The following is an 8,659-nucleotide window of genomic DNA, read 5'->3' on the forward strand; positions in this document are numbered from 1 at the left end:
CGCATGCAAGAATTCAACACATATTGTGGGATGTTTATAAGCGTGTGCTAAACCATTGCAATTAATATCTCTCTTATTTCAATGAGGAAACCATTTCAGCATACATAGTTAGGATCAGTTTATTCAGTGCCCGAATGGATGGCTGTGATCATCACAAATTGAGCAATGGCACCCATTGTCTGTACAGATGGAAGTCCAACTACAGAGACCTACACAAGTAGAATGCTTGTAATAGTCATCATAATAGTTTTTACATTTGTCCTCACACTCGCTTCTATCACACGCTGTACCCCCCGGGGGCCAATCCCTGGAAGTACAAGTTGTTTCAGCATCTGAAATATACCAATCGGCAGGAAGAGGAAAAAAAAACCATTGTTATTGGCAAAATTTGATGGAGAAAAATCGTTAAGCAAGGTACTATAAGAATATACTGTACCTGATGGTAGCACGAGAAACGTGAGGGTCAGGAGTAGCATAAGTGTTACCCTCATCTTGGCTTAGTAGACACAAGATGCTGCTGATAGTTGTCCCGGTTGTAGGATGAGATGGAGAAGATATGAAATGTCAAGCCTTTTTATGCTGGGTTGATACCAATCCAATATGTTAATTTAGGAATGCCATTAAAAATATGGCGCCAAATTAATCACATTAAATGCATTAACATGTGTCCAAATATAGATAACATTAATTTCATACCCCAAAATTGACAAGGACAATTAGCCAACGGATCACATGATGTGTTTCTAGTTTTTATTTTTGAACCTTGTATTTCCAGTTGGTACATAGGGAAACTAAAAAACTACTTTGCGCGTGCTTTGCATTTGTGTTGGCCCTGGTTTGAATGGAAGGCGTCCACTAAGTTGTGGGTTGGGCATGAGAACTCGTTTGACGAGGAAGACCTCAACCTTTTCTATGCCTCTACCACCATCATTGTTGAAAACGGCGCAAGGACGCCGTTCTGGGACTCTTCTTGACTTTTTGGCCGTAAGCCCAAGGACATCTCTCCACTCATATACGAGGCATCTGCATGGAAGAATTGAAAGGTGCGAGAGGCCCTCAAGAATAACGCTTGGATCCTCAAGATCAAACCTCCTCCCACTGTTGTTTCCATCTAGCATATTAAATAGTTCTTCACCCTTTGGATGCTTCTCGACGAGGTCCATTTTGATGAGCTCACCGAGGATGACATCCTATGGAATCACACGCTTTCTGGCCACCGCACGGCGGCCTCTGCTTACTAGGAGCATTGAAGAAAGAAAACAATGGCAACCGGTTTTCTAAATTTAAAATATGTTTATGGAAATAAAAAATGTTAGTGAATTTGAAAAAAGTTCACGGATTTGAGATTTTTTAAATGAATATCAAAAAGTTTTCACATTTGAAAAACGCACGAATTTGAAAAATGTTCACAAAGTTGAAAATTTTAAGAATTTTATATATACAAAAAAACCATTAATTTGGAAAAGTTCAAAAATAATTGAAAAAATGTTCCATAATTTAAAAGAAGTTCACAAATGTTAAAAACGTTACAACCTTGAAAAGTTCTTGCCTGTTAAAAACAAATTTATAAATTTTCAATAAAAAAACCAGAAAAAGAAAACAAAAGGAAAAAAATGAGAAGCTTCCCGTCACCGGCTGATGACATGTGTGTTGACTGCTTCGACTGCTCGAGGAATGTCCAGTGAGCCACACATCCTCGTTACTGCGCCTTATCTCCTCGGGCTTGCATCTCCACAAAATCTCTCTCGTCACTCTTCTCTCCCAACAGCAAGCGCCACCAACCTCCCTTGTTTCTCAGCAGCAACCATCCTTCACTCTCACCATCCTGACTCCCATCTAGCGCCCGCCACCACTCAGCCAAGAGGGAGATGCACGCATGATTCTCAACCCTCCCGGAGGACGGCGCCTCCAGTCCCCTTTCTCCTTCCCTCCTCCTCTCTCGTTACCCCTCTCTCCCTAACTGATCTCCCATGGCACTGCGTCGTGGGCCCCTTTCTCCTCCCTCATCCCCTCTCCTTACCCCCTCTCTCTCTCCCTCCCTCCCTCCCTCTCTCTCTCTCTCCACACACACACACACACACACACACACGAGCTCTCGGCTGAGCTCCCACGGCGCTCTCTCCTCGGGTGTTTTTCTGCAACAAGAGCTCTTTTGAATTTTTTTTGTAACAAGACCTTTGTTGCAAAAATAAATAAATTCCGCAATAAGTCCTCTGTTGCAAAAACATTCTGCAACAAGAACCATGTTGCAATGATGGAGGCACCACTCGGCCACTCGATACACCAGGTCTGACGGCTCATGACCCACCAATCTTTTAAAAAGACCAGCCGACGGACGCGTGGCACACACCATGAAAAAACAAAAAAGTAAACATAAAGGAAAAAAAGAAGAAGCTAAAAAACCCAAAAACCCAGGTGAAAACCCCCAGCAAAACCTAGCCCAGAAAACCAATGGGAACATAAAGCACGGATTTTTGAATATGTTTGTGAAATATAATTTTTTAATGGATGTATTAAATGTTCGTGGATTAAAAAAAGGCCATGAATTTGAAAACAAGGTCAAAAATATAAAAACAAATAATTTTGAAAATCCAATATATTGAAAAAAGTCATCAATTTGAAAAAGTTCAGGAATTTCAAAAAAAGTCCAAAGTTTTAAAGAAGTTCACAAAATTGAAAATTTTCATGACATTGAGAAAAGAAAATGAAAAAGTTAACGAATTTGAGAGAAGTTCACAAAAACTTGAAAAGGTTCGTGAATTTGCAAAAAAGATTCATGAATTTGAGAAAAGTACGTGAATTAGAAAAATGTTCACGAAATTAAAAAAAGTGTGCAAAATTTAAAGGGTTAAATAATAATAATAATAATAATAATAATAATAAGCCAAAAAAGAAAAACGAAATAAAAAAAGTAAAAGGAAAAAACCAAAACAGAAAACCAATAAAATTGATTTGAGATCTTCTATAAGGTTCACAAAACCGAACATTGCAAATATTTTCTAAACTAAAAGATGGAATGGAGGGTTTGAGAAAAATATGGGATTTCCGATAATTCGGATGCTTGCACTGCTGCTATCCGAGTGCTTGCATATGGAATTCCTGGTAATCTTGTGGATGCGTATGCCTGGATGAGTGAGTCCACATGCCTTGAACAGGTTTTGCAAAGCTGTGGTAGTAGTGTTTGGCCCGGAGTACTTGAGAGAACCAGATGCTGCAGATACTGTCTAGTTGTTGGCGATCAATTAATGAATCCAGAGGCTTTCTGCGAATGCTTGGTAGCATAGATTATATGCACCGAAAGTGGAAGAATTGTCTGTTTGCTTGACAGGGGTAGTATATGGGGCATGTTAAAGTCTTCATGGTCATACTTGAAGCTGTGGCATCACAAGTTTTCTAGATTTGACACTCTTTCTTCGGCATGGTAGGTTATCATAATGACATAAAAGTGCTTCCGCGGTCTACGGTGTTCGCACGCCTTGCAGAAGGCAATTGCGAAAAGGTCAACTTTGAGGTCAATGTCCACCGCTACAACAAGGGATACTACCTAGTTGATGGTATCTATATATCCTTAGTGGTCAACTCTTGTGAAGACTCCAGGCTGGAGGAGAGAAGTGAGCTAGGTTTGCCCAAGCACAAGAGGGTGCTAGGAAGGATGTGGAACGTGCTTTCGGTGTGCTCCAATCTTGATGGGCTATTGTTTGTTATCCTGCCAAAACATGGAGCCAATGCAAGATGTGGAATGTCATGACGGCTTGTGTGATCATGTACAACATGATCGTAGAGAATGAGCGTGATGACGATATCTACGACCAAGCATTTGATTACGAGCGTGAAAATGTTGATCCTGAGCATTGACCGACAACTTTGCAGAATTCACCCAACTTCATTACTAAATGGATGATTGAGCAACTCACATTCAACTTCAAAATGATGTGGTTGAGCATATGTTTATTTACCTAGCCAACTTCAAAATGATAGGGCTGGAGATACCACTGTCCATTTAACCATCCAACCACAGGTTGGTCCTCAAAAAATGTACATCTAAGACTGGTGATATCCACTGCGGCATGATAGTTTCACGTGAGAAAGCAAATTTGCATGATTTTTTTCAGGTTGTTGTTATCTCACTGGCTCACGGTCATGCTAGCCGGCAGCATTTCTCATGAGGTACTCAACTCTGCATCACACTTGCTTCATTCACTTCACTGTTGCTTCCGCTGCAAAAGTTAATTATCAAGCTCTCTGTTTTTTCTCCTCTCCTATATTCATACCCCTTTCTTCCTTGCTATATATAGCAAAGGTCTTTGCTGTTCACGCCAGTTTTTATCGCTTTTGTCAAAATGTAGCTATGTATGCCATCCAACTAGACAGCTATTTTGAGCTGCTACATTCTAGATAAACTAATGTTGTGCCAGTAACATGCATGTGAGAGATTAGAGTAAACTGAAATCTGAGGTATACATTACTAGCTGATCCTAGTCCTAGTGAGGACTCAGACTCATTAGTACATTGGCAATATAGTTACAAGCTCAGAGTAATTATATTAGCTAAGTGAAAGAATGTACTCTACCTGCAAACACAATTAACACAGCTTCATATATCATCTGATCCGATCCTGTCAGCACGCCATACACAGAACCAAACTGGATATCCTCGTACATGCTTGTGGTCGTGAGGACTAGCTTGTTGCCATGAACAAGCGACAAGTGCAAGGCTTTTCCTTTGCCGATAGATTGCTCACTGTAATTTGATCAAAACATAATGTTATTCTAGAGATCCAGGATGCAGTGCAAGATATTGATCTCAAATCAAGCAACACTTCGGTGATGATGCATCACAATAATGCGCAGAACAAGTATATAAATACCATGGGTAGTACAAGAGGTGCATAATAGATGAAGAACAAAACAAATTATAGGTTATGAACATCTACTTCTACAGTACATCTGATCAGCAAGGTCATTTAGAGATAAAAGGCAGGAGCTTAGGCTTTTTTACCAGAACTGCATAAATAAAAGAACCAAAAACTACAGGTTGTGTACTACTAGTTCCAGAGAAGAAAAATACAGTGCATGAGAAGGCAATGGGTACCTGAAGGTAGTGGGATTTCCGGTGAGCAGTGGTGCGCTATCACCACCAGCAACCCTCTCAAGGTCATCGATGGTCTCTTTGCAGGTGACACTTCTAGGAAAGGACTATAAATAATATGGACACTAATGGCACACGATACATGTGGTGCGTCATTATTATATAGCAGTGGCGCACCATGTGTTGGTACGCCATTAGTGTCCATCACACTAATGACGCATTACACCCACGGTGCGCCACTACTAACAAACTTTTTTTTCAAAACTAGTAATGGCGCACTAGGGCACAGTGCGCCATTACTAGTTTTAACTAGTAATATTACTAGTTTTAACTAGTAATGACGCACCACTCACCTCGTGCGCCACTAGTAACAATTTTTTTTTTACTTTTGTTTTTCAAAACACCAGTGTATAGTGTGCCATTACTAGTTCAAATTAGTAATGGCGCCCCACATACACGGTGCACCACTACTAACATTTATTGTTACTTTTTGCAAAACTAGTAATGGCGCACCACACTAATGGCGCATTTATAGGTGGTGCGCCATTAGTAACCTGAGACTAGCTAGATATTTTGGACAGCCACCTACCACACTCACTTTCCCCACTACATTCTCTCCACCTCCTCCTTCAAGCTTGTCTCGGCTGCCTCCTCCTCCTCATCTCATTTGCACCGTAGATTCATCCAAATTAAGTGGTTAAATTATCTTTTTTTGATAGGTAAGTAAGGGGAAAGCTTTCTTTATGTTATAGATCTACTTTTTTCTCCCTCCAACAACGTGCACATCCACTTTTTATGGCCTAGCTAGATCTATGTATGTTTGTGGTGTTGCATATGTTTGTGGTGTCGCATATATGTTTGTGTTTGCAGGTACCGGTATTTGAAACGCGATAGTTGTCAATATTTTGCTGGAATGTTGTTTCATTTCCGTTTCGGCAAGAATTTGGCACTATGCATTCTTTTTTGTCCTATTTTTAGGCAAAGTCATGCCAAATTTTTTCTTGGTTCTAAAATATCGTTTTGCTCTACCTCGCAGGTGACCATGGTCCGCACGATGACCGAAGGCATCGTGAATAGGTTTTTGAGCTCCGCGAAGGCCGAGATGCTTCAAAAGAATGAGACGGAGATAAGATGTCCGTGTCAAAGATGCAAGCTGAGGAGCCTTACGGACCCGGATTCCGTGCAGGTGCGGGACCACCTGATTTTGCGTGGTTTCATGGATGGCTATCGGTGGCAAGGTGATGAAGATGATTATGAAGTCGTCCATGGGGGCCGGGCAAGAAATGAGGAAGGGCAGCAAGACAACCGCGGTGAGGGCGGGCGAGAAGACGAAGAATCTCCAGAACATGATTACGAAGTAGATGGAGTACACAGTCATCATGTAGAAGATGCCGGACATGATGATGAGGAAGATGCCGGAGCAGACGAAGGGCATGATCATGAAGATGAAGATGCCGGAGCAGGACCATCGATGGGCTGGGTGCAGGACCCTCATATTCAAGAGCTGCTTCTCAAGCAGACGGATAGCGCAAGAGCTGCCGCCCGAGAGAAAGCCAAGCTGGATCAACTGGAGATGGACGTGATTACTCCATTGTATGAAGGATGCAGGCCCGAGGATACCCGCCTGAAAGTAATGCTCATGGCTCTAGAGATGAAGGTAAAACACAAAATGACCGACGCATGCTTCAACGAGAACATGTTATTCTGGCACGAACGTATTCCTAAGGGGAACAAGTGCCCGACCAGTTTCGAGGAGGCGAAGAAAATCGTGTGTCCTCTGGATTTATCGCACGTGAAATACCATGTGTGTATGAACAATTGCATCATTTATCAGGACGAGCACGCGGAGTCTACCATATGTCCGGTGTGCGGCGTCACTCGATACAAGAAGAGGAAGAAAGCTCCTCGAAAAGTGGTGTGGTACTTTCCGATCGCTCCTCGTCTGAAGCGGTATTTCGCGGACCCTAAGCTAGCAAAGCTCCTGCGTTGGCACGCGGATAGGGATGAAAAGAAGCAAGAAGATGACGTAAATGATCTGGAGATAAATAAAAAAGACAAGATGCTGAGTCACCCTAAGGATGCGAGCCAGTGGCAAGCGCTGAACTTCGAACACCCAGAATTTGAGAACGATCCAAAGAACATCGTGCTGGGCGCGAGCACCGATGGAGTCAATCCGTTTGGCAGCCAGAGAAGTACATATAGCATCTGGCCTGTGTTTGTGTGGATGTACAACCTTCCCCCTGGTTGTGCATGAAGAGGAAGTACATTCACGTGAGTATGCTAATTGGAGGGCCGAAACAACCAGGGAACGATATCAATCTGTATCTGGGGATGCTGAAAGAGGAACTAGACACGTTGTGGAAAACGCCAGCCAATACGTGGGACGCCGCAGAGAAAGAATATTTCCCTATGAGAGTCGCACTGCTCACGACGGTGCACGACTATCTCGGTTACGGATATGTCGCGGGGCAGGTGGTCCACGGATTTTCTGGATGCGCCAGGTGCATGGATGACACAATGTATCGCCAGCTAGATAGAGATCCCGGGTCTTTGAAAACCGTGTACATGGGACATCGAAGGTGGCTTCGCAACGATGACTCGTGGAGAAAACGCAAGGATCTATTCGATGGTGAAACCGAACCCCGAAGACGCCCGCGTACGAGCAGCGGTGAGGAAATAGACGAGCTGTTGAAAAATTGGAAAGATTGCCCACTGTCGGAAAAGAAGCAAAAGGCGCCAGAGCCGGGAAAGAAGCGAAAGGCGCCAGAGCCGCTGCTGAAGGTATGGAAAACGAGGTCTGTTTTCTAGGACTTGCCGTACTAGAAGATCCACCGTGTGCCTCACAGCCTTGATGTCATGCATATCACGAAGAACGTGTGCCAGGGTCTGCTTGGTACCCTGCTCAACTTGCCAGAGAGGACCAAAGATGAGCTGAAAGCAAGGGTAGACTTGAAATCAATGGGCATCAGGGAGGAGCTTCACGCTAATGGTGATGATGATGAGGCAAAGCAGGACAGAGACAGTCGTCGCAAAGGCAAAAAGGCCAAGAAGACCAGAAATGACTTCCCTCCCGCGTGCTTCCCTCTAAGAGGAGATCGAGCAGTTTTTCACCTGCCTCGTAGGAGTAAAACTTCCTTACGGTTACGCGGGGAAGATAAGTAGATACCTAGACTCAGCGAAGCAGAAGTTCAGCGGGATGAAGTCTCACGACTGTCACGTGCTGATGACGCAGATACTTCCAGTTGTAATCTGTGGGAATATGGACGCACACGTCTGTGAAACGTTATTTGGCCTATGCAACTTTTTAGACGTCATCTCTCGGAAGTCGGTTGGCATGAGGCAACTCAGAAGGCTACAGGAAGAGATCCTGGTGATACTATACGAGCTTGAGATGTACTTCCCGCCCGCATTCTTCAACGTTATGGTGCATCTGCTGGTCCATATCGTGGAGGATATCATCCAACTCGGGCCGACGTTCCTGCACAGCATGATGCCGTTCGAAAGGATGAATGGTGTCATCAAAAGATACATTCGCAACATGTCATGTCCAGAGGGAAGCATAGCCAGGGGC

At 43.4% G+C, this 8,659-nt stretch overlaps 1 long non-coding RNA gene across 1 annotated transcript; it reads right to left on the bottom strand.

Annotated features, from left to right (window-relative positions):
* Positions 1-55: 55 nt before the first annotated feature.
* On the bottom strand, positions 56-539 carry LOC119313273. The gene is made up of 2 exons (XR_005151644.1): positions 437-539; positions 56-332 (listed from the first exon to the last, which is right to left on the bottom strand). It is a non-coding gene; the product is annotated as an uncharacterized LOC119313273 (long non-coding RNA).
* Between the last annotated feature and the right edge of the window lie 8,120 nt (positions 540-8,659).

This window comes from Triticum dicoccoides, chromosome 1B (assembly GCF_002162155.2).
Source record: "Triticum dicoccoides isolate Atlit2015 ecotype Zavitan chromosome 1B, WEW_v2.0, whole genome shotgun sequence".
Taxonomy (NCBI): domain Eukaryota; kingdom Viridiplantae; phylum Streptophyta; class Magnoliopsida; order Poales; family Poaceae; genus Triticum; species Triticum dicoccoides.